This window comes from Talpa europaea, assembly GCF_964194135.1.
Source record: "Talpa europaea genome assembly, chromosome: 7".
NCBI classification, from domain to species: Eukaryota; Metazoa; Chordata; class Mammalia; order Eulipotyphla; family Talpidae; genus Talpa; species Talpa europaea.
In genome coordinates, this window is record NC_140074.1 from 66,278,934 (window position 1) to 66,305,929 (window position 26,996).

General features: G+C 43.1%; 1 protein-coding gene across 5 annotated transcripts in view; it reads right to left on the reverse strand.

Annotated features, from left to right (window-relative positions):
• Positions 1 to 26,996, reverse strand: part of ASTN2 (astrotactin 2) — a gene marked incomplete at both ends in the record, with an annotated part of 818,546 nt that overhangs the window by 16,490 nt on the left and 775,060 nt on the right. The window lies entirely within an intron of this gene.

Sequence of the window (26,996 nt, forward strand, 5' to 3'; positions counted from 1 at the left end):
AAAGTCAGGGGGACCCTCAAGGGCCATAGCAGGAAGAGGGCTGGGAGTTTATTCCAAGGACAAAGCATAGCTCCACCTTTCTGTGATGTCACCTGAAGATCCAGGCTGTACTGGGGGGAGGAGGGGAGGGGGAGAGTAGACAGCCTGTGAAACATTAGGAAAGGAGAACTGGTAAACCACAGACCTGTTGGCCTCAGGTCCAATTCAGGGCACATGGTTCTTACTAGACCAGTCTTGTTGTCTGGCTGATCTTCAGGGGAATCACTGACCCTTCAAGTCTGCAGATCTCCAAGCTCTGTGGTTTGGAGAAAGTGTAAGGAATGAGTATATTCTCAAGAGGTGAGACTTGGAGGCCAGGAACAGTCTGAATAGATAGGCTGAACATCTGAATTCCTGTCTGTCATACCATCCTCTTTTACCAGACTTCTAGGGAAGAGGCAATAACATGGTGTAGGAAGAAGTTTCTCTGTGTCAAGAAAAGACAGTGGTCCCAGGGGTTCTGTTTCCTTTCCTCCTTCCCCAACATCTTAACTGACCTCAAGTTACACAACAGGCAGGATACTGTGATTCCCAAGATGTAGAATGGTGAGCACTGATGAACCATAGATATCGGCCACCTAATAAACGTAAGTTGGTTGGACAAATTAATTAGTATATGCGAAGGTTCTAAGGTGTATTAAGCACTGAAGCTAAATCATTCCCCCTGTGTTGTAGCCATTAATTCCCCCAAACAATCCTAGAAGATAATTACTTTTACTTTTTATTTTATACATGAGGCTCAGAGAAGGGAAGTTGCTTGCCCAGGATCACACAGCAATCGCTGGGCATGCTGATTTAAGCCTAGGTTTACTTGAATCCAAAGCGCATGGCCTCAATCACTGTTGGCTACTGTCTTCTGGTGGAAGGTATATGGATATCAACTCTGTACAAATAAAATTCTAGTAGCTACTTGCCTGATTCTATGTTGAGAGAGTACTATTTCACATACTATCCTAATCTTATGAAAACCTGCTACAATCACCTCTCATGATCTCCATCTTTCAGGAGAGGAAGAAATTAGGCAATTTGTTCAAAGTCACAATTAGAAAATAAAAGAGCCATGGCATGTGCCACAGTTCCTCTAAGGCCCCTAGTCTGCTCTCAGATGCTGCATTGCTGCTCTGGTTTCTACCACTCACTAGATTAGAGCATCTGAACACGGTAATTCCTACATGGGCCTTCCCAGCTTTATATCTCATGACCTAATGCCTCAAAGGTTGTTTTCATAATAAGTACCATATATCAGAACTTCTTGGTAGAAGGTCACAGTAATCAGAAGCCAGTAACTTTCTGGAGAAAAGACCAGCTGTGTCTCCATATGTGAAAAATCTCCTTAAAACAATACATTTTCTCTTTCTAGAAATGTGAAAAGTATTCATGCCACTCTAATATGCTTCCAGCTCATTCCTTGATAGAGACCCCAAGTTCCATTGTAGCTAAGGTAGCACATCATCAATACCCTGCCTTTCCTTCCCCAGTTGAAATAGCAAGAAGTAGGTAGGTGGTATTCTTGTGGCACAAAAGAATTCACCAATAGATCATGCCAGGTCTGTGTTTATCATGTCATGAGCCAGGCTGGCATTAAGCCCTATGAGCATATATACCCCATATTCTTTGCCTCTCTTGGGAACACAGCCACTAGACCCATGACAGACCATGGGCACACCTCTTGCACTGTGGGGATGTCAGTACTGAATTTTCCCACCAGCCTGCTGAAAAGGGTGCTATGGTGAGGGGCCAAGCAGGGATCAGGTCACCCAGAGCCCCAGGGGCATGATATGGGGAGGCAGAAGGAACCTTGTGGTCTAAAGGGTATCGTTCAAATCTTGGCACTGCTGTTCTCAGGCTGTATGACCTTGGGCTAGTATATTATTCTCTCTGATCCTCAGTCTCCCCATATATGACAGGGGATAAAAAGAGCCTCCTTGCAGAATTGTTAGTTCCAGTGTGATAATGCCCCAGTGCATTGCCTGGGAGCAATGACAGGCATGGCCACCATCTAATGTGTTCATATGTATTGGGTCCTTTACATGAGTTATTCCAAATACTCCTAATGCCACATAAATTGGATACTACAGTTTGCATTTTATCGATAAGGACATTGGTTCCAAGGAGGTCAAGCAGCTGAGCTATTACTACAAATTAAATAAGTAACAAGGACAAGAATTTAAGTCTGCCTGAATCCAAAGATTATGTTCTTAATCACACACTATACAATATTGCCAAATCTAATCGCAACTTTTATTTTTCACTCACTGTCTTGGAGTGATGGGAAGTATTGGGAAGTGTGGCCCTCGCTCTACCTAACATGTGTCATCAGAAGCCAAATGTGGGGTACTTTGGTGCCATCTCCACACAGAAACCAATCAACTCATCTGCTTGCTGAGACTTTTTGCTTCTTCCTGTGATGTAAGAACAGCAGCTCTGATGGTTCCTCTCCTGACAGATCTCAGCACTGGGAGTGGAGCCCAGGGCTACAGCTTCCTATATCCTGGTCAAGGGAAGGAGTGGGTGACAGAGGAGGGAGCAGGGCTGGTTTCACACTATCGTTCTACTCCTTTTCTTTCTGTCCTTGTTCAAGTCACATCACCTGTCAGTATCTGTGAGAGGGAGGCTGCTGCCTCATTCACAGGTCAGTGTGAAATATCAGTACTGTGCATGGAGAGTTATGATTGGGAGGTTATGTAGAGGAACTTGAAGCCAATTCACAAAGAAAGTCTACGAAGTGAGACTAAGCAAGCAGTAAAGCAGAGAGGTCAGGACAGTATTGGGGACCATCATGTAGGTACACACGACCCACACCACAGCTCATTTAGAAAGTGGCAGAGGTAGAGCCAGACCCTAACCTGTGGCTCAGCGGAGGCACTTACCACAAACTAGGTTTAAGTAGGCACTCGGTAAATATTTGAGTACATGAATGCTCTTGAGCACATCACATTTCATTTCTCAACCTCAGTTTCTGCATCCATGAAATGGGGATTATTGTAGAGACTGTGCATGGCTGGCTCAAGGTTCATGGGGAGGATGCATGAGCGGTGGCTTGAAAATTGCAGATTTTGATATAGACCATATACACATTGGAGCATTGAAAAAATGCTTGGAGTAGAAGAGGAGATGCATTTCAATTGAGGGAAATAGGAAGGTTACAATGGACTATGTGAATGAGCTTCAGAACACAAAAAATTGGATTATTTTGTAACACTGCACTACTTTCCCATTTGTGTTTCCATGGTGCTCTGCAATACATTTCTTCCACCAGCCGAGTCCAGAGACACCTCTCCGCTTAGCCAAGCAACACGAATAATGGCTTCCTGGGGAAGAAACCCACATCAAAAAGTCCAGAAATAACAAGTGTTGGTGAGGATGTGAAGAAAAAGGAACTCTATGTGTTGGTGGTATAAGTACACAGTTCACGGCCCATGGAAATAGTATCTAGATATATCAATATTTTAAAAATGGATCTACCATATGGCCCAGCAATTATACTCCTAGGTATCTAACTGAAAAATGCAAAAACATCCAAATCAGGTGGATATATGCACTCCTATATTCATTGCAACTCTATTTACAATAGTTAAGTTCTAGGAACAGCCTAAATGCCTAAGAACAGAGGAATAGATCAGTAAAGTTTGGTATACGTGCATGCACGCTCTCACACACACAATGGAGTATTACTCAGCTATAAAAAAGGATGAGCTCCTGTCATTTGCAACAACATGCATGGAATTGAAAGGACAATGCTAAGTGAAATAAGTCAGAAGGAGAAAAACAAATACAAGACAGTCTCACTTATATGTCGAGTATAGAGAAACATAACAAAAAGTGAGTCAAAAGCAAACCAATAATAAATTCTTGACATCTAGCTGCAAAAGTTAGGTGAGTGGGAGAGTGGGAGAGTGGTACAGTGGCACTGGGGAAGCAAAGGGGCCCAAAGGCACATGGTAGAGGATTGTGGGGGCACTGGTGGTGGACAGGGTGTTAAGGTATACATTTGTAGAGGTTTGAATGTGTAAGCCCCTTAGCAGATACAAAGATGCAAACCTACTGTGCCTCAATAAACATAATTTGGAAAAAAACAACCAGGTTGGTACTGTATAACATCCAAAAATAAGGGGAGGGGATAAGAATAAAAATTTGAAATAAAAAAAGAGAGATCTTAGTTTTCAAGTGATAAAATATAGTTAGAATCTTTGCTTTCTTCAATTGCTGATTGAATATTAAGTCATTTTACCTTTTCCATAATTCAGTCTCCACACCTGTAAAACAGGGAGAAATTATCCATATCCGTAATTACACACAAGTTGGGGGATCAAGACTCAGTGATATGAGGCCTCATTCAATCTTTGCTCCCTAAAAGGCAGCTTCAATTTGTGGCATTGAGTAACCCAATGTGTCAGTGGAGACCTTGTATGGAGGAAGCCTCAGGCCACCCTGCTGGTGGGGGCAGAGTGGTGGAGAAAAAGGAAGATGTCAACCTCACAGGCCTGGGTCAAAAGTCACAAGGCCATGCGCTTTCTGCCTGTCTCAGCTGTAATTGTAGAACTGTTCCAGAGACACATCTGCAAGTTGTTAAGGGGACCAGGCAGGACCTGGAGGGGCTCGTTGTGAGGGGAAGAAAATGGAGGCCCCTAATATAGAAAAGGGAGGGAGGGCAAGGGAGACTGAAACACACATGAACAACCACAGGGCAGAGTGAAAATGAGGGAGACGGGTAGAGAGTGAACAGTCAGAATGGGGCTTATTGAGGAATCACGAAGGGATCTTCCATCTCTTCACCTGTTGAGGTCCATTGATAATTTGATCCATTACCAAATTCCACATCCTCATTTTTCAGGCAGGGAAACTGAGGTCCAGAGGAGGAAGAAACTTGCACAAGGACCTATTGCCAAGTTCAGAGCAAAGACACTGTCGTTTCTGGCCCCTCCTGCAATGTTCCTTTGTACACCATCCCGCTTCTTGCACAACAAGCTGACTTAGGTTCAACTGTACCCAGGGGTACAGTTATCAAAGAGGTGGTTCCAAGGATGAAGTGGGCTGTTAGGAACCTGAAGCTCCAGGCTCAAACCCTTGATCCAAACCTAGCTGCAAAGGAAAGCACATGGGCCCAGGTGGCCCAGAACTTGAGTTCGAGTCTAAGCTTTGCCAAAGACTAATTGCTAAGAGTTAAGAGCTCTTGCCGGTTCACTGCAGTATGGCCCAGGCACCACACTGAACATCATTCTGGAATCCTCCGGGATTCTCATGTATGAGAAGTTGCCTTGGGAGTGACTACTCAAATGCATAGTAATTTTCAATGTCTCTTTGTCATCCTCAAGACAAAGCCCAAAATCCTGACCTTGGAACCCCCAGTGTGGCCCTTTGGTGCTCATTCTTTAACAAGACTATGTCATTGTGCCTCTGTCCACAGATCCAGCCTCGTTCACTGATTTTCATTTCCTATTTAATTTCATCGCACACCCACAGCCAATCACTAATGATTCCAGAACATAGAATCCACCTCTTTGCCTTTGCAAACGCTGCCTCCTCTGGCTGGGTAATTCCTCCCCTTCTCCACGTGGTGACCCTCTCCACCTCATCCTTGGAGTATCAATCAAACACATCTGCTCTGCCGAGACTGTTCTGACCCCTGAACAGTCTCCCTGCTTAGTGCCTGGTCACAGGACACATGGCACGACGGGGTCAGTGCCCACTCACTTCTCTCTCACCCGCCTGCATGGGAGGATCTTCAAGATGGAACGTGACTCTCTCCATCTACATCTACTGCTCAAACACCCAAACCATGAAGTGCCCAGCACTTTTCAGAATGAAGGGCCCAAATTACAGAATGAATGACTCTATCAGCTATGAGGCAGTAGAGCGCTTATCTAGAATCCGTTTCCTTCTCTGTAAAGCAAAGAAAAGATGAGAAACAACAGCGTTTGATGAGGGTGTGGAGAAAAAGAAATCCTCATGCACGGTTGGTGGGAATGTAAACTGGTGCAGCCACTATGGAAAACAGCATGGAGGCTCCCCCAGAAATTAAGAATGGAAACCTCATATGATCCAGCCATCCCACCTCTGGGTATGCGTCTGAAGAATATAAAAACACTAATTTGAAAAGATAGATGGGCCCCTATGTTTACTGGAGCACTAGAAATAACAAGTGCAGATACGGAAACAGCCCAAGTGCGGTTGTGGCTGAGTGAACAAAGATGCGAGACCTATACATGATGGAATACTATTTGGCTATTAAAAAGCAAAGGAAATCTTGCTGCTTGCAACAACATGGATGGAACTATGCTAACGAAAAAGAGAAAAACAATTCTGGATGATTTCACTCTCATGTGCAATATAAAGCAACAAAGCAAACAAAAATCAAAACAAAACAAAAAGCACACCCTAAGACACTGAAAAGATGATGGTGGTTACCAGACGGGGAGGGGAGAGGGGTGGGAGGAACAAGGAGGGGGGTCAATTGGAAGGACAGTGGGGGGTGGGGGGGTATATATATTTAGCAAGGTTTGTAGCTGTACTCCTGAAATTGATAAAGCATTGTCAACCAATGGCACCTCAACTCAAAAATTAATAAAAAGATACAGTAAATAAAAGATGATTAAAGTCATTCGAGGAAGTAGAGTAGCAGAATGGTTAAAAGCCTGGCTCTGGAATTAGGCCATTTGGTTTGAAATTCTGGTTTCCCATTTATTGACTGTGTAAGGCCTTGCTTTCAGTGCACTTGCCTATAAACTCGAGTCACAATATCACAACCCAGGGTAGTTGTTAGACTAAAATGAGGTATGATGCACAAGTGTACACTGTGAGGCCTGGTCCGGGCCAGCGCTGGGGGAGCACAGTTGTTGGCATTATCATGTAAGTAGCAGTATCATGATGCCATGCCTGGCTCCCACTTCCCCTCCTACCAGTGGAGATCAGAGGGGGATGGGTGGAGAGGAAGCTGATGCTGGTCTCATCCAAGACCCCCAGGCCCCCTCCCAGCAGGGGTGAGAGAATGAAACCGAGAAGTTAATTGGCGGTGAGAGCTTGTCACGGGTCTGACAGGGGGTAAGAGCAGGGACAGAGCTCCAGAGGCGCGTCAGGGCCAGGTCCCCGAGAGTACGGGAGAATGTGTTTGAAGTCTCCAGGCCAACGCCTGCTCTTCCCCAGCCGCCGCATGATTTAGGCATTCTGGGGAGGCAAAAGTCTCCTCGCTGATTTGAAGGGAAACAGATGTTTCCAGGCCAGAGGCCCTGGTCTTGTAAAATGTTCCTTCCCCCACACAGCTTTGGCAAACAACTTCCCGTTAATTCACCCCCAACTACCATCACTCCCTCCCTGCCATTCCCAGCATAGTGTGGCAGTTGGGGGTGGTGGGAAAAACACCAGCCACAGCTGAAGCTGGGTCTGATCAGTGGGATGGCCCCACTCTGGGCCTCAGTCACCTGTCTGCACAGCCAGGGAACTAGACCAGCGAAACCTCTGAGGGTCAGGCTTGATCTGAAATCCTAGGCACTGAAGAATCTTCGGACTGGAGAAGTTGCTGATATCCATGCCCAATCACCCTATGCTGGGGTCTATGCCAAGAGCATGGGCCTGCACCCCCGACTGCTCTGGCTTTAATTCTGGACCCCGCCAGCTAGGGGGCAGGCAGTGGCTTAACTGCTGAGATATGGTCTCCTGATCTGTCAACGGGAACAAAGATTCCATCTCATGAGCTTGTGAAAAATCTAACGAGAATTCAACCTCCCCATCCAGATGTGAGGAATCTTCTGAATCAATTGAGAAATCCCTGCCTGTAGCCTTGGACTATCCAAGACACCCAGAACATTCTGGACCCAGAGAAGGTGTGTGATGATGTCTGTAATTGGGTGTTGGCTGGATAACCACTAGACAACTGGCAGTCCAAAGACCTGGGTTCCTGGTCCAGTTCTGCTCCAGCAGCAGAAAGCACATGCCTGGTCTCCTCGCCACAATGAACAGGATGTGTTGTGGTTGGAAGGGACTTTGGATTGCAATTACCTGAGTTCAAATGTTGGTTCCACAACTTACTCTCTTTATGATCTCTCTGTTCTTCAGTGTTCCTAGTCCACCAAAGGGATGGTGGAGGAACAAAGCTGTCACAACAGGACCTTGCACATGCTAAGTAAGCATTCGCTGTTATTCGCTGTGTGTGTTGTACGTGTGTATTTAAATTATGAATCTCTTCTACAATGGCTTCAAAATAAGCCCCCTCCCTCCAGTGCTTTGACATTGCTCCCATTGACCAGCAGGGAGTCTATGTCCCTTCACCTTGAATGTGGGTGGGTCCATAAGTACTTTGACTAATGGAGTGTAGTGGAAGAACGCAATACGATTTTTGAGTTTGGGTCATAAAAGGCAACACAGCATCCATGGTGCTCATAGAGATGTTGTCACTTGGCGCCTTGAGGATCCACATGAGATATCTGACTACTTGGAGGCCACCCTGGTATAAAACAGCCAGACCACAAAGAGAGGACATGTTAGGCATTTCAGCAGTCCTGGTGTTCCTGTGATACCAGCCCAGGCTCCAACCCACAGAATCCATGAGCATAATCTAATGGTTGTTTGAAGCCACTAAATTATGGGGTCATTTGCTATGTCATCAATAGCAACTGGAACAACTTCCAAGGCTCTGGGAGCGGGTCAGCAAACTCCAGCCCATCAGTCAAGTCTGGTCTGCTGCATGTTTTCATAAATAAATTTTTAATGGAACATGGTCACACTCCTTTTCTTAAAATGTATCTTCTGGGGATACTTTCACATGACAGTCCTGCAGTTAAGTCACTGCAACAGAGACCACATGGCCCACAAAGCTTAAAATATTTACTAGCTGGGCCTCTAGAGAAAAGTTTGCTGACCCTGATCTACAGCTATGACAGTACCTAGCATAAAATCATTGGCCTACTTTATTTTGTTTTATCCCACAGTTAGACATCACTCCCATTTTACAAATAGATGCAGTGAATTCAGACGACTTGGTCGAGGTCACACAGCTCTGCTGATCCCAGGTCTAAATGTCACAACTGCCTGCTGAAGATCTGGGGCAACTCCAGAATGAGCAGTGTGTGACTCTGGGCAAGTCCAACCATGCTCTACCCTGGGGGGAGGGTGCCAGCCTGAGGGCATTGGGCAAGAGGGGTCTCAACTGTCTGTCACAATTCAGATGTGCAGAGTTTCCTCAGCAAGGTGCAGGTCTACTGGGCAAATATCTCTGTTCTCTTATACACCAGGAGCATCACATTCAGGCTTGAAAATGAGCAGCTGGGGGCTGCCATGGAACCTCCTCTGTTCCTCATGCAGCCCACCCGCTCCCCAGCACCAAAACCAACCTACTTATCTCCCGACTCAGACTGACAACCCATGCTTTCTGCCAACATAAATATTTAATTCCTGTGCCCAGCACAGAGAGAGGGTCATGGTATTAAGGACTCCGGTTCTGGTTTCTGCTTTCAAAACAACCCAGTCTGAGGTGTGATTGGGAGGCCCTGCCTCGGACAAAGGTGAGGGAGGCAGTGTGTGGTTAGACTCCAAACAGCTCCCCCCACTTGCACTCCCTTCAACCCCTCCAGCTGCATGAGCTAACAGGTAAAGAATCAGGGGAAGGGAGAGCCAGCAAAGCGAACTCTGGGGGCAGGCCAAGTCTGGAAACCAACGGTGGTACTAACCTCAGGCAGAGGCAACAACAATCTGGAATCTGTGCTAGACATCCACTGTTCTGCCTAGCCAAGCACCCTCTCCCAAATTCAATGGGATGTGAGCATTACCCCAAAATTCATAGTGCCAAGAAGAGCAGAACTCAGAAATGGATGATGAGAGGACTGACGTTTAAAATTAAATCAATATAACTTGCTTTACAAAGCAATCGTATTGAGTGTATCTCCAGTACTTGAGTGAGTCATGAGTATTATGATCACAGTCACTCCATTCTGAGTGTCTGCCACCAGTGGGCTACCAACTAGGTGCCTGGCACTGCCTAGCAAGAGATAAACACATGCAGGGCAGTGTGGTCTTTGCTCTCTAAGAGCTCACAAGAACTGGGAGATGGCCCAGTGAACAAGAAATGGATACAGTGCCACGAGAACTCCAGTAAGACTTCCTCTTGTCCCTATATCTGCTTCAGGTGTGTCCTTTCTTCTTACAAAACAGTGGACTATGCCTTGATCTTGCAATGAAGGGCCACCTGCAAACTGAGGTATGCATCACCTACCAGAATCTCATTTTCTCCTATGAAACAATGGGACAATCATTGCCCTCTCTTCTGGAAATCCCTAAAGAAGTGAAGAGGCCGAGGGATTTTAATATACAAATATGATGTCAATGGCCTGTGTGAGCTTATTCATTTGTCTATCAAGCAGAAACTGACTCCTCTTGAAAGAAAAATGCAGGTTAGCCTTGAGTTGGCTTTGACAATAGTTCTCTTTCTCCATTTTCTGTGTCCCTTCCCTTTCTCATCCTCCTTTTTTCCCTCTTCTTCTTCTTTTTTTTTTTTTTTCTCAGGGGGCAGGCTGACCATAGTTCTTAGTTGGAGAATATCCAAGGTAAAGCAGATCCAGATTAAGTTTATGGTTTCATGTCAAGGAATGAATTAGCCTTGCCATGCCCATTTATTCCACTTCATCTTGTATTCCTGAATATGTTAAAGCAAATTGTGGCCTTTTTCTCACATCCTTATTGTATACTGAGCAGTGTCTCTGAAATCCAGATAAGAACAGTAATTTTTGAATGACCTCAATCATAGGAATGTTTTTGTAGGAAGACAGAACTTGGAAGCATGTTGAATTGAGAGAACATGGTTTGCCATTAACTAGCTATGTGGCTATGGTGAGATTATTTGAGCTCTTTGGGCCCCAGGTATCTTTGGATAATCCCACAGGGATGCTGTGAGGACTGAGTGGTCATGACAGATATTGAGAGATTCCACACACATTTCCTGGCCACCAACTCTGCCCCAGACTTGGTGGTTTTATGCTGTTGTCTTCTGTTCTCTGCACAATTGCCTAAGGGGTATGTGTTATTAATCCATTTTTACAAGGAGGTAAGTGAGCCATGGAAATTTGAATTGACTTTCCCAAGGCTGTACAGATAGGTAGTTCAGCCAGACCCCAGTATAAGTCTCCTAACTCAAAGTCCAGGGCTGTTTCCAAATAGATAGAATTATTGGGTGTTCATTGGTCCCAACTGGGTCTTGAGTCACAGTTCAGAGGAGATTAGATTTTATTAGGAGGATGAACTCCATGTTCCCAACTTTTGACAAGCACAAGATCTTAGTATAGGAACACCATCGCCCATCAGCCTCTTCCAACACTGACGTTGCTTCTCTCTCCATGTCTGACCCCAAATTCTTTCTCTTCTTTCACAGTGCCTTTTGAGATTGCATTTTGCCAAAGCCAAGTTGAGAGAAGAGGAAGCCAAACAGAGATCGCCAACTTGGAATTACCCTTGGGCATTAAATGAAGAAACACTATGGGCAGGATGGTTCTTATCTACTTGAACTGAGCTCAGTCTTCACCTCATATGTGAGCTGTGCTTTCCCACGGGTGAAGAGTGGGGTGGGGAGTAGGAACAAGACCTGCACTTGGAGTCTGAAGGACTGAGTTTGTGTCATGGCTCTGTTCGGTTCCTGTTTTCCTCTGAGAGCTTCAGTTTGCTTATCTGCCAAATGGAGTCACCAGTTTTTGCCTCACAAGATTGATGGAAGAATGAAATGCCACACACAACATCTAGAATACAGTATCTACCATTGTTTTTCCTAAGGTTGGGTTAGATCTCCAGCTCAGCACTGGGTGTGAAGGCAAGAGGCATAGCATCTGAGAGCTTGTTTCCTCAGGTTACACAGTGACAATAATACCTGCTTCAGTAACAATAAGAATGAAAGACATTCAGCTACTGGGTATGAACCTGGGGCTGCCCTGGCTTTGCTTTTGATTGACAGTGTGAACTTGAGTGAGATCCTTCCCCACAGAACCCTGCATTTTTTACTTCCTGTATAAAACAGTGAGTCACCAGATATCTTCACTGGTGACTTCTACCATATATCAACACCAATTAATGCCAATCCTTCACAAGCTCTTCCAAACAAAATAACGGAGTTAGGAACACTGCCAACTAATTGTATGAGGCCAGTAGTACCCTGATACAAAAACAAAGGCACCACGAGAGAAAACTAAAGCCTAATATCCCACATAAATATAGACACAACAAAATCCTAACAAAATCCAGCCACATATAAAAAGAATTATCCACTATGGCCAAGTGAGAGCTACCCTATGAAAGCAAGATTGATTTAGCATATTAAAATCAATTGCTGTAATATATTGTATTCATAGAAAAAAGGACAAACATCACATGATCATCTCAATAGACACAAAACCTAGTAGTGTCCTTTCATGGTAGAAAAGCACTCAAGAAACTATGAATAGAAGAGAACTTCCCCAACCTGAAAAAGGGTATCTATACAATATCTATAGCTAGCATCATACATAAGAGTAACAGTCTGAAAATTCTACCCCTAAGATCAGAAACAAGACAAGGATGTCTGCTTTCTCCATTTCTATTCAACATTTCACTGTAAGTTCCAGATAGGGCAATTAGGCAAGAACAAGAAATAAAGTTCATCCAGATAGTACAACAAAATGTGAAACTATCTCTATTTGTAGATAACATGATCTTGTATATGGAAAATCAAACACAATCTACAAAAAATGAACTTAAAGGGCAAATAATTTCATTAAGGTAACAAGTTACAATATTAATATACAAAATCAATTTTATTTCTATATACAAGCAACAAACAACCAGAAATAAAATTAGGACAATTTTCCTCTTTATAGTAGACCCCAAAAGAATAAAACAGTTAGGGATGAATTCAACAAAAGGAATGCAAGACTTGCATATTGCAAACTATAAATTGAAACTAAAGAATACACAAGTAAGTAGAAAGACACCCTGTGTTTATGGACTGGAAGAATTAACACTAAGATGGAAATGCTCTCCAAATTTATCTATAGATTCAACACAATGTCTCTCAAAATCCAAGCTATTTTTTTTTCCTTTCATAGAAATTGGAAAGCTATTCCTAAAATTCATATGGAAATGCAAGGTACCCAGAATAGCCAAAATAATCTTGAAAAAATAAAACAAAGTTGAAAGACTCACACATCCCAATTTTAAAATTTACTACAAAATGACAGCAATCAAGACTGTCTGATACTAGTAGAAAGATAGATATAGATCAATGGGATAAAATTGAGAGTCTGGAAATAAACTCATACATTTGTGGTCAATTGATTTTCAACAAGGGTGCCAAGCCAATTCAATGGGTAAAAAATAGTCTCTTTAACAATAGTCTCTTCAGCAAACGATGCTGGGTGAATTGGAAAGCCTCATGCGAGAGAACGGAGTTGGATCCTATCTCACATCATATTAAAAAATAACTCAAAGTGGATCAAAGATCTATATGTAAAAGCAAAAACTATAAAACTTTTAGATAAACCTGAGGAATAAATCTTCATGAACATAGATTGGGCAATGGTTTCTTTGATATGACGCCAAAAGCACAAGCAAACAAAGACAAAATGGATCAACTGAACTTCATCGAAAGACAATCCACAGAAGAAAACATTTGAAAATCATTGCTATGGGTCTAATATTCAGACTATAGCATGCAACCCAGTAAGAAAAAGACAAGTAGTGCAATTTGAAAATGGGCAAAGGATTTGAACATTTTTCCAAAGAAGGTATACAAATCACCAATAAACACATGAAAATTTGCGCAACCTCATTAGTCATTAGGGACATGTAAATCAAAACCATAATTAGACACCACCTCTTACAAAGATGGCTATAATAAAAAAGATGCAAAATAACAAGTGTTGGCAAGGATAGGAGAAATTGTAAGCCTCATATATTGCTGGCAGGAATGTACAATGGTGCAGCCTTACTGGGAAACCATTTGGCTGTTCCTCTCAAATTTTAAACACAGAGTTAACACATGACCTAGCACTTCTCTTCCAAGGTATATACTCAATGGAATTGTGACCATGTCTTAATGAAAGCATGGACACAAATTGTCACATTTGCATTATGCATAACAGCCAAAAGGAGGAAAACAACTCAAATGTCAATCATCTGATGAATGGATAAACAAAACATTGGGTACTCACACAAGTGAATATTATTTGACCCTAAAAAGGAATATTCATATTAAACTTCAAAGACATTATGCTAAGTGAAAAAAATCTAGACTGAAGACCCTCATGTTGTAGAATCCCATTCCTATGAAATGTCCACAATAGGCAAATTCCTAGAGACAGAAAGCAGATTTAAGATTGTCAGGACTGTCTGGAGAGGGCAAACGGGGTGACTTCTAACGGGTATGCAGATTCTTTTTAGATAATGAAAATGCTCAGGGACTAGTTGTGTTAGTGGCAAAACTTTGTAAATACTCTAAAAGTCACTGAATTGTAGGCTTTAAAAGGGTTTCATAGTAAATCAATCAACGTTATCCAACACATCAACAAAAAGAAATATAAAAACCATATGATAATATCAATAGATGCTGAGAAAGCTTTCGACAAAGTGCAACACCCATTCATGATAAAAGCCCTTGAAATTTTTGGGATACAAGGAACATACCTCAACATAATAAAGGCCATCTATGACAAGCCAACAGCCAGTATCATTCTCAATGGTGAAAAGCTGAAAGCAATTCCATTAAGATCTGGAACAAGACAAGGATGTCCACTCTCACCACTGCTTTTCAATATAATACTGGAAGTCCTAGCCAGAGCAATAAGATAAGAGAAAGACATACAAGGAATCCAAATAGGAAAAGAAGAAGTCAAACTATCACTATTTGTAGATGATATGATAATATACATAGAGAACCCCAAAAACTCCACAGAAAAACTAATTCAACTCATCAATCAGTTCAGCAAAGTGGCAGGATACAAAATCAACACACAAAAGTCAGTAGCCTTCCTATACACAAACAATAAATCTGAAGAAGAAATAAAAAAAACATCCCTTTTATTATTGAAACAAAAAAAAATCAAATATTTGGGAATAAATCTAACAAAAGAGGTAAAGGACCTATACAAAGAAAACTATAAAACACTGTTAAAAGAAATAGAAGACACTAACAAATGGAAAGACATCCCCTGCTCATGGATTGGAAGAATAAACATTATTAAAATGGCCATCCTACCAAAAGCAATATACAGATTCAATGCTATTCCAATCAAAATTTCAATGTCATTCTTCAAAGAAATAGAACAATTATTGATGAAATTCATATGGAATCACAAAAAACCCCGAATAGACAAAGCTCTCCTGAAAAAAAAAAAAAAAAGAAAGGAATGGAGGCATTACACTCCCAGACTTCAAACTCTACTACAAAGCCATAATCATCAAAACTGCATGGTATTGGAACAAGAACAGACACACAGACCAATGGAATTGAATAGAAAATCCAGAAATAAACCCACAGATTTATGGTCAACTAATCTTTGACAAAGGAGCAAATACTATGCATTGGAGCAAAGAAAGTTTGTTCAATAAATGGTGCTGGGAAAACTGGGTCGCTACATGCAAAAGAATGAAGCTTGACCACTACCTCACACCATACACAAAAATCAACTCAAAATGGATTAAAGAACTAGACATAAGAACTGAAACCATAAAATACATAGAAGGAAATATAGGTGAAACACTATGTGATTTGCACATCAAAGACATCTTTACAGACACATCACCCAAAGCAGTGATAGTGAAGGCAAAGATAAACAGCTGGGACTACATCAAATTAAAGAGCTTCTGCACAGCAAAAGAGACAATAACAAAAACAAATTGGGAGAACATTTTTGCACACAACACTAATGATAAAGGACTGATCACAAAAATCTGCAAAGAGCTGATGAGACTCAACAACAACAAAGAAAATAATACAGTCAAAAAATGGGCAGAAGAGCTAAAAAGAAACTTTTCTGAAGAGGAAATGCAAATGGCCAACAGACATATGAAAAAATGTTCAACATCACTTGTAATCAGGGAAATGCAAATCAAAACTACCATGAGATACCATCTTACACCAGTGAGAATGGCACATATTAAAAAAACTAGCAACAACAAATGTTGGTGAGGGTGTGGAGAAAAAGGAACTCTCCTGCACTGCTGGTGAGAGTGCAAACTGGTCCAACCACTATGGAGAGCTGTGTGGAGATTTCTGAACCTACTAAACATAGAGCTTCCATATGATCCAGCAATTCCACTCCTAGGTATTTACCCAAAGGACACAGAAACATCAATTCCAAAGAACACCTGCACCCCTATGTTTATAGCAGCACTGTTTACAATAGCTAAGCTTTGGAAACAACCCAAATGCCCAAAAATAGATGACTGGATCAAGAAGATGTGGTACATATACACCATGGAATATTACTCAGCATTCAAAAAAGATAAACACATGCAATTTGCAGCAACATGGATGGTGCTGGAAGGGATCATGCTCAGCGAAAATAAGCCAGAAAGAAAAAGAAAAATACCGGATGGTCTCACTCATAGCAGGAATTTAGAAAACTTAAATAAGGGACCAGGAAAATGAATAACTATAAGAAAGTGAAAATCAAAATCAACAAACAACTATGAACCAGAGACACTTTTTTGGGGGTGGGGGGTGGGAGGGGAGGGGGTCAAAATGGGGGGGTTGCAATTGTATGGGGAATATAAAAATAAAATTTATTATTTAAAAAAAAGTTGTAAAAAAAAAAAGGGTTTCATAGTATGTGAATTAGATCTAAAAAAAAAAAAAAGCTTTAAAATCAAAGAAAATGGGGTCAGTCCAGAAGGATCCTAGGATCTTGCCTCACAATGGGGGCCATGGTAGGAATGTGGGGTATGGATCCTCTCGTTTTTAGCTTTCTGGTCTCTGAGTTTGAGCAGATGTCCTGTATTTCTCATATAAGTAAAAAAAAAAGCTTACTTAAGAAAAATCCGGGGACCTTCCATAAAAACTTACATGGGTAGTTAGGGGTTTACTTGTAAAGGCAGGAGTCTTACAGAAATGTTCAAGTTCTCACAATGATGTAGAGTTTAGGGGTAAGGACTTTGCACTGGGAAAAGTTCTGTTGCAGTATGAGATCTGCTGCTTACTGGCTGTGTGAGAGGGGTCAAGTACTTCTTGCCTGGTCTCAGGTCTTCTTGTCAATGAAATAATCAAAGCTCCACCTGCCTCAGGGTTGTTGTGATTCTGCAGGTAGATAAGACACCCTCAGCCCAACTCTCGACTGGTGGTAGCAGTTCAAATGGTAGAATGACTATTCTTAAGGATCCTTACTTGCCTTTATTTCTTTGCTAAGTAGAAATAAACAGCTGTTTTCAATACGGTGGGCCTGCACCTTGAACCTCTGTCAAGCTCCGAAACCCTGTTCTGGCTCCTCTCTGCCTAGGATATTCTCTTCCATTTCCTTCCCTTGCCTCCAGCAAATTTTTGTGTCAGAGCCTGCTGTTGAAGGAGATTCCCTTTTTAAGTTTTAAATATACTCCAATCGCTATACCTAGAAGTGTATCAGAATAACATGTAGCCTGCTCTATATTTTTCTTCCTAATATTTATGCACTTCTAATATATGTTCCTTGTTTGTTATATCTATTTATTTGTTACCTCACCCAATATAACATTAATAACAATGAGGATTTAGTTTGATTTAATTACAGCGCCAAAAAGAATGTGCTGTATCACTTGGTAGACCTTCAATAAATGTGTGTTGGAGATAAACACACACACACACACACACACACACACACACAAACACAACCCATGGTATCCCAGCCTCAGAATATCTCGTCTTCTCTCTTCACCTGGGCCCATGTGACTTTTTCTCTACAATTGACTGTTAGTGAGAGTGTGTGGGTCACTTCTAAGCCTGGAGTGTGTTCTCCATCCTTCTCTTTCCTTTCCAAGGGGACCCACAGAAGTATTCAAAGAGTTATACTGATAAGGTGAAGGATCTGTGAGTAGCTGGTGGGATACAGGCCCCTGCCAACTGCATGGAATGTGTTCAGCGAGGGAGAATCGAGTCCCTACTACGTCATGTACTAAATTCTGGTGAAGACAGCTCAGCACAGGCCAGGCTCTCCTGACTTACACGGACCTCACTTACAGATAAGTGACAATATGGAGAAACTGATTGAAAGACTTTAGACCCTAGAGCCATGTACTTTGTACACCTTTTAGGTCAAGCATCTTGCTAGGAACTTCACGTGAATTGCCTGTAAGTCTCCCATTGTCCTACTAAATAATGGACATTTTCACTATTTTGCATTTAAAATGAAAAGCTAGGATTTGATGTGATTTTTTTTTCATGTTCACTCAACCAGAATTGGTAAATAAGGGTTTGAACCCAAGGCTGTCTGATTCTAAAGACTCTCTCTTTGTTGCTACAACTTGATGTTTCCAAGGGACACTTAAGGATCATAATCACACCTCAGAGGCAACTGCTTTTGGACAATGAAGCTCGTATATAATGTGCAGCATGCCCATTTTACTTTATCACATGTCATGAAGTAGGTTTTATTGTCCTGTTTTTACAAAGGAAGAAATGGAAGCACAGGGAGGTCAGGGAACTAGAAAGTGGCAGAGCTGGGATTCAAACCCAGGCAGTCTGATGTCAGAGCCAGGGGTCTTAACCCTCTGCCACCTCACTTCTCAATGACTGAGATTCCTTGCCTTAATCTAAGTCATAGCTCACCCCCTTCCTGAAAAGGACAATGTCTTGCCTTGAGAGGGGTGGTGTTGGGAAATGGCTACTGTGGAATACAAAGTAGCTGGAATGAAAGTCTGATGTTTTGTGACAATGTCAATTTAACATTGTCTGCCTGACTTTGGACTTATCAACTCCCTCTTAGGAGGTCTGTAGGCTTAGCTACAAGATAGGGACATATAATACAGAGACAATGGGATATTCTCCTCTTTGGGTTACAGGAAGGTTCTAGATTTTTATCTCAACAGGCTTTATCCTCCTAGGCTTGTGTGTGTGTGTGTGTGTGTGTGTGTGTGTGTGTGTGTGTGAGTGTGTGTATACATGTGAGTGTGGGCATGTGTCTGTCCATAGAAGCAATTAGTGTATGGCACACTCAAATAAGCCTCTAATGAGTGCAGCCCAGCAATCCAATGCACCAGTGGACACTATGTAGCAAGAGATTAAAAAATAATAGAGAAACCACCCCTGCTTCTCAGGAGCTTCCAATTTATTGGCTCAATAAGATAGAGATACAGAATAAGATACAGATTAGAGATATATCATATATATATATTCAGTCTTTGCCAATAACTAACTACGTATTAGTTAATATACTTCTACAACAATCTTAAGTAGATCATATATTTATCTACTTTACAAATAAATAGCCTGAGATGTGGTAGAAGATGGGATTCAGACCCGGGTCCCTCTGCCTCCACCACCTGGGCTGCGTGCTTCCCGCCACACTGCACGCAGTCCCTTTCCTGTAGCCCACTTCTTTGAACTCAAGCAACCCCACAGCCTTCGACTCATATCTCAGAACCCCAGCCACCATCCGGCTCCCTTTGCCCTATGAAGATAAGCCTCTCTGGTCGACTGGACACATCAGCCTTAGGAACCTTGAGCTACCAGAATGAGGGCAATGGGCTGGCTGGGCATGGTTGGGGCATCCGGCCCTGATAAGACTCCGCCACGGCTGGACAAGCATTTAGAGACGTAAGGCTTTGCGTAAGCACGAGATTAGAAGAATACATTATTAAAATATTTATTTTCTTACAGGTATTGACATAAAAGTGGGGTGGGGAAGGGGGGGGGACAGGGAAGTTCCCAAGAGAGATAAGACCCAGGGGGACTTTCTGTGCCTTGGCTTTGAATATATGGTTGTTCCAGAAATGAAATGAATATTAATAATAATAACTGTAGAGCTGCAAGTGTTAGCTGGAAGCAGCTGCAGTTTCAGTGTGCTAATCTGAAACTGGGCATGATGGTGGAAGTGAAAAAGCAAGAAAGCATGCCAGCAAATAATCCTATACAAACTCGCTTTGCTGTTTGGCCTAGACTGATGAATTCAGGACAGTGGCTGCGTCTTAGGAGGGAAGGGGAGATAAAACCATCTTCCGGTGTATCTTTCATTTTAATTTCTTTTAGAAGAAAAGAAAGCACTCAGAGGCAGATGGGCCAGAGTCCTGACACCTATTCATCCTGCCTGGTGGGCACACAGAGCTTCATTGTCCCATCTCCAGACTTTCTGCATTTTATTTTCGTCTCCATGATTAAAGCAAATGCATGTATCCCTGACACCTATCAATTTACCCTTCACAAAGCTTATTACGTAAATAACCTTGAAAGCAAGACAAAGCAGGGTTTATTGCCCACATTTTCCATTCAGAGAATTTGATGTTTGCGGGGAGGGTGGGGAGGGGGCTTTTTAATCAAGGACACAGTGGCAGAGTGATAGAGCAGGCACTTAATCAACTGCTGGGTGAGGGTTCCTCAGCGGCTTTCACCTTGACTCGGAAGACAAAACTGTTCCCTCTTGCAGAAAAAGCTCTGTGAGGTTTGGATGGGTCCAAGGACTGAAATGGCACTAAGACATTGCTGATCTCCAGCTTCTGGGCCAGCCACCCGCCTTCATGTGACTCCAACAATGAGCCCTGACGTCCTTGGCTCAGCTTATGTTTCCCAGAGCTGAGGGTAGGACTTCAGCGTGGTTCCCTCCAAGGCCCTCCTCACTTACTCCCTATCTGTCAGTTTGGTAGCTGGAGCTGAGTGGGGTTTTCTCCTCGCCACCTTCCTTAAATGGATACTGCGTGTGAGGCAAGCCAGGGCAGTGGTCAAGGATCCAGGCTGTTGGCATAAGAAGATCTCGATATGGACACTGCTCTGTGCTCCTCTTCCACCAGCCTCTCTTTCCCCATCTGTATAACAGGGATAATAAGACTCTGAGGACAACAGTGGCTGCTTTCATTTTTGTTTGTCGAGCCTTTATGACTCCTTGGCCCCTGAAAGCATGATCCCCACCTCCACTCCAGAACCATGTCTCTATCTCTCAGCGCGATTTGGATGGGACTTTCCATCTCATGTCCCTGTCTCCCACCATAGAAGTGGTGATGACATCACCAAAGCAAGGAGACCAGATTCCCTTTCCTGGGTATAGATGAGGGTGACAGACTCTCTCTGTGACATGACAGGCCTGAAGGATGGTCAAGGCTCGCATTACTGCTGGGGTCCATCTCTACCCCTGTAAGGAAAATCCACCTCAGGATGAGCTCACACCATAGCAAAGCTGAGGAGAGAAAGAGAGAGCCCCTCCCACAGTAATGACACACCCAGAGAATTTCTTTCTGTTACAGACACAGATGAGATTGGAGGACTCTTAAATATCAGAAAGGGAATAATGAAAACTTTTGCCAACTCAATTATACTTTTTATCTTCCAGAGGACAGTTCTAGCCTAGTGCAGGCACTTGGAAAATGCTTTCTGGTTGTCCCCAGTTCTGTAGAGACTAGAGGCTAAGGCAGAGTTCTTATCAACAAGCAGGCAGGATAAATTGGTGCATGCTGATGAGTTTTCTCTAGTTCATCCCTCATCCTTTATTCCAATCCTAGCCTACACTAGACCTCACTGCCTTTCATCCAGGCCTTGGGAATAGCTGTCTAATTTGCTTCTTACAGCTCTGTTCCATCTCCAACCTACTGCCCACTGCTGACAATGTCTATGGAGCAGCTGGCTCAAAAGTTCTAGTGGGTCCCCTTACCCTCAAGATGAAGCCCAACCCTCTTAGGCAGGCAACAATTCTCTTTATTTTCTGAGTCCCATCAGCCCCTTTAGCCTCATCACCCAAATGTGCTCCATTGTACCATGATGATTTGAGTTTGTAAACTCACCATGCTGTCATCCCCTTTGCGCCTACGATTCCTTTTCCCTTCTCTCCCCATTTCATCACACAGATGCTATTCATTCTTTAAAGCTCAAATAAATGTCACCTTCTCTGGATTTTGCTTATCTCATCTATAAAATGGGGATGACGGAATTACTGCTCTCATTGGGTTAATGAGAAGATTGGATAAGTTAACTTAGAAAAGAAATAGTCATTCATATCAATGATCCTTTTATCTTTAAATTATTTACAAGGATACCATCAGAAAAACTGGAGGAAAAGTCTTGCGGAAAGAAGACATAACCAGTCTACAAACTGAAAAAGCATGCTGGGAAATGAAGAAAGCTTGGCCAATAAAATACCAGAAACTCACACTGCGTCTCTGTAAGTGGTAGAACCCACTCCTCGGAGGTCAGTGTATTGCACAGTGCCAATGGCACTCTGGAGTTGGCTGAGGGGGCTCCCTTTTGCCTTCCATTGGTTATCAAGATTTGGACAAGGGTGTTGAGATTCTTGGAAGAAAGTGTAACTTCAAGACAACATAATATTTAAAAATTCACAGGATTAGAGCAAAAATAAACAAAAAAGTCTCCAAGGATTACCTCTGATTTTTTTTAAAGATGCATTGGTTGACTTCATCTCTATCTAGAAGCCAGCAAAACTGCTGTTTGTTTATCCTGTAGCTTCTATGCATCTTCCTTGCCTCTGTGTTCTCTCCCCGCTCCCTGCTACATGTCATAGATGTGATTGAGAACAAGTATGTAATGGCATTAAGTCACTGCACACGGCAGAGGAGCGCTGTCTGGGGACAGGCCTATGATAAGGGTGGATGTGGGGAGCTGGACACAGTCATGGGAGTTGGGCAGTTCCCCCCACCTCCACAAGTGAGACAGCCCCCCAACCTTCCTTGCTTGTTTGAATCTGTGAATGTTTCCCAGAAAGAAATAGTAACTTCTCCTTTTTCTGGCAGGAACGCCTGATGAAACTCCCTGAAACAGGGCCTCTCCTTCCCCTTCATGCTGGCCTCCCACAAACTAATGCAAATGAGTCCTGACCCAGCCAGGGGTCTCTGGGAAGACTGCCAGGAGTTTTAGAACAAACATGCAAAGAATGTTATTTCATTTCTGGCATCCTGGGGAAAGAGGGACAGAGAAAGGGAAGCTGGGCAGTTAGCGGGTGGGAGGAAGGGAGAGAATGCTCACGCGTGCAACAAGAGGGAAGCAAATGGAGAGGATGGAGGAAATTAATAATAATGAAGGGCCTGCAAGGTGGCAGAGGTTGACACCTGGACTTTATAAATTTGGAAGGAGAATTATTACTTCCACTTTTTGGATGCAGGGATAGGTTTGTTCTCAAAAGTTGGACATTTTTTCAAATGTTACCCAGCTACAAAACAGTAGTGCCAGGATTTGAAACCATGGTTCTGAATTTCAGATCCTGAGCTATGTCTTCTCTGTGAGGCTGGCATACTGGTTGTCCTTTGATAGATTCCCAAAGAAAACTGAGCACAACCCTTGCCCCCTGACTTTCCATCTACTTCTGCCATTGTTCCAATTCCAGATTCATTCTCTTGCCAGCCCCCTTGCCAAAGTCTCCCTCTCTATCATCTCTCCTAATCCAACCTGTTCTGCACAGAGATCATCTTCAAACCCAAATATGGCCATCTCACAAACCCATCCATAGTTCCCCAGTCTGCACCACAAAGCCCTACATGTTCCCCCTCCAACCACATGCACATATACACATGCACACATATATACCACGGCAATTGTAAACCTTCTGCATTGCTCTTATGTGTCCATTCGCTGTAAGCCTCACCTCTTTGTCTTTATTTCAGCTGTTCCCTCTGCCTGTGATGCAGCAACCTCCCCAATTCTAAATGGCCCGTGCTCTTCAGTCTTTCACCACTAGCTCAAACACATGTCTCCGAAGGCACATGGCTCTGAGAGATCACCTCTCAACATTAGCCTCAGAATTCCCATGCCTTTACTACAGGGCAAATCACCTTCTATACCAAAACAATTTTTTTTTTCCAAAATAAATTTTTGCTTGCAAGTTTTTCCCCAACATTGGGTACAGCTCTTTTAGTCTAAACCGTAGGATTTCAAAGGTCAGTTGCACCACTGCCTACAAGAGGAAGGCATCCGTGTGGACTCTGGAGCCACATATGCTGTACTAGGCTCATGGTTCTGCCCTTTATTAATGGGACGCCTTGATGAGTCAATTGGTCTTTCTGTCTTACTTTCCTTAGGTATAAAATAGATATATTATAGAACCTACCTTAAATAGTATACCCTTTTATAAAGGTAAGACTTAGTAGACATAATGATCTGAGCACAATGCAAGACATATTGCAAAAGTTTAATAATGGTCAATGACAATAGTGATTGGCAGACAAGGGCCATGTCATTGCCTGGCCAATGGCTACTGATGTATACATGAAGGACTAACTCCATTCATTCAACTTGGAATACCAATTACTGGCCTTCACTCTTCTCTCACTTGGGTATCTACTATGTGCCAGGCCATATGTTAAAGTATTCACAGATTCCTAAAACATGATTTTTAAAACCTATCCTCCTTTGGGATAAATGACAATCTCAGTTCTCTGTGATTATGAGAACTATATTTGGGATGGGTTCAAGGAAGAGTGGAAGAAAAATAAAAGGAGGGAAGACACTGCTTGTTATATCAAATGTTTGGGAAAAACACCCCAAGATTGAGATATCTCATATCCAAAAGGGTCCTGGAGATGCTCAAAGAGAACAGAGAACTTCACAGCGGGCAAGACAATTGGCCAATCACCAATCCTCTTTATGTCACACTTGATGAAGACATACTAAGAAGGTCTTGTCTCTACTTCATGTGGTACCTGGTATTGAGCACCTACTGTGTGCTGGACATGCTAAGCCTGGGGGTTTTACATGTGTCAACTACTCCATATTTATTTCACAACAAAACTCTAATGTAGGAAAGTGTAGGTTCAGCTTCTCCTATAAAGACAGCAGATTTAAGCCAATGTCTAAGGCCTCCATCTCAATCATGCTCTGATTAAAATGTCAAAGTAGAACGGGGTTGTTGGTACATGGTGTGGTCTATCCTTGGGGGAAAAGAGAACAGAAAGGAAAGAATGCCAGAAGAATCCAGAAGAATGGATTCCATCTTGCCTCACAGTGCACCCTTGCAGTCTGCCAAAAATGCTCCAATGATGCTTTCCAGAATGCTCACAGCAACAACCTTCCTCACAAGTGGGGATCGAACAGGGGTGTGCGGTAAAGGACCCAGCACCAAGACAATAGGAGCAAAGGAAAGTGAGGAAGCCTGGCCCGCAGCCTGGGTCTACTGCAATCTCCAGTAGTTCCTAGAACCCTAGAATCAGAGCAGGAAGGGACTTCTGCAACCCTCCCCTTGGACATAATGAGGAAGAAACATGTTTCCTTGTCTTAGGGGTCTGGTGGGTGGGCAGCAAAGCAGGGCATGGAGCCTAGTGAGACTGTAACCAACTTCCAAAGCCTCTCCCCACCCTGATTTTCTATGCTTCTCTAAGATAGAGGTGGGGTCAAACTCTGCTAAGGGAACTGGATGGGTAGTTAAGACCCTGGCTCTTCCTTGACTGCTCTGGGTCTCTGTGGCCTCACCTTCCTCATCTGGACATTGAGAAAGTTGACCTAGATTAGAGATTTCAAATTAATGACCTTTAGTCTAATTGTGGCCTAGAAACTGGTTTATGTGGCTAATTTTAAATGAGCTACCAGTATGTACTAATTAAGAGATTGACTGAAACACCAAGATTTATGATTTGAGAACTCTTTCATCATGAGGGCTACCTTCTCACACAGTAATGATTTGTTGGAACAAAGTAAAAGATGAAATGTTTACATGATCTGAAGAGAACCCCATAGTACTGCCTGGAACAAAGTATTCTCTGCTCAATTTTAGTTTGTCACAGCTCCCACCGCTCTCTATTGTCAAGCATCTGGCCATGTTGGACCTTTGAAATCACTTGCAAGTCTTTCCTCACAAAGCCTGGCTGAGGGTTTGCCTCACCTCCTTCATCTCCCTTCTACTCTTTCCATGGGCTCTCACAGCCCCCAAGATTAACCAGCCCACCAAGGGCTGACACTGAAATGTTTCCTACCCTGCTTCCCTTGCAGCTGTTCACCATGTCCTTCCGTTTGGGCTCAGAGTGAACACATTTGTGCCTTCTAACCCCTCCATGGTCTCACAGAGGGTTGAAAATAGGAGAGTGTTCCCCCTGTTTTCTCTTTGGAATAAACAGACAAGGTCACCTAAATGTTCCTCAGGGGCATCACTTCTAGGGTCTTCCATGACCACTTTCTCTCTTCTGGACATTGTTTAGATGCTTGAGTTTCCCTTTGCAAATCAATTCTTCCCTCCAGCCACGAAGACCAAAGCATTCCCCATCATAGACGTCACATGCTTCTCCTGATACCCCAACATGGCTGACAGGCCCTTAACAGGCCCTGATGAGGGCTTGGTGTTCCTCTGTAGCCCCACTTCTCCTCTGTCGCCCTTGCCCTACACACTCCAGCCAGACTTTTGCTGTATCATGCTATCTTTCCTTTTCAATCTTTCTCAGTCTGTCCTCTGCCTAAAACCTCCTTCACCCCACATTAGTTTCCAAGGGCTGCCATGGTAGATACAGAAGCTTGAAGGAATAGAAATGTGTTGTGTCACAGAACTGGAGCCTGAAGTCTGAAATCAGGATGTCAGAGAGCCATTCACCTCCAAAGGCTCTCAGGAAGAAAAAGTTCCTTGCCTCTTCCAGCTTCTGGTAGCCCCAGGCATTCCTTGAGCTGCAGCAGTATCACTACAATCCCCACATGGCCATCTTTTCTTAGTCTTTCTGCATCCTTGCCTCTTCTTATTGTGACACCTGTCATTGGATAGGGACCAACCTAACCCAGTATGATCTCATCTTGATCCTGAACTCATTACACTTGCACAGACTATTTCCAGATAAGGTCTCATTCTGAGGTTGTAGGTAGCCATGGATTTGAAATGAGGGGGACTGTTGAACCCCTCTTGCTACAACCTCAGGAG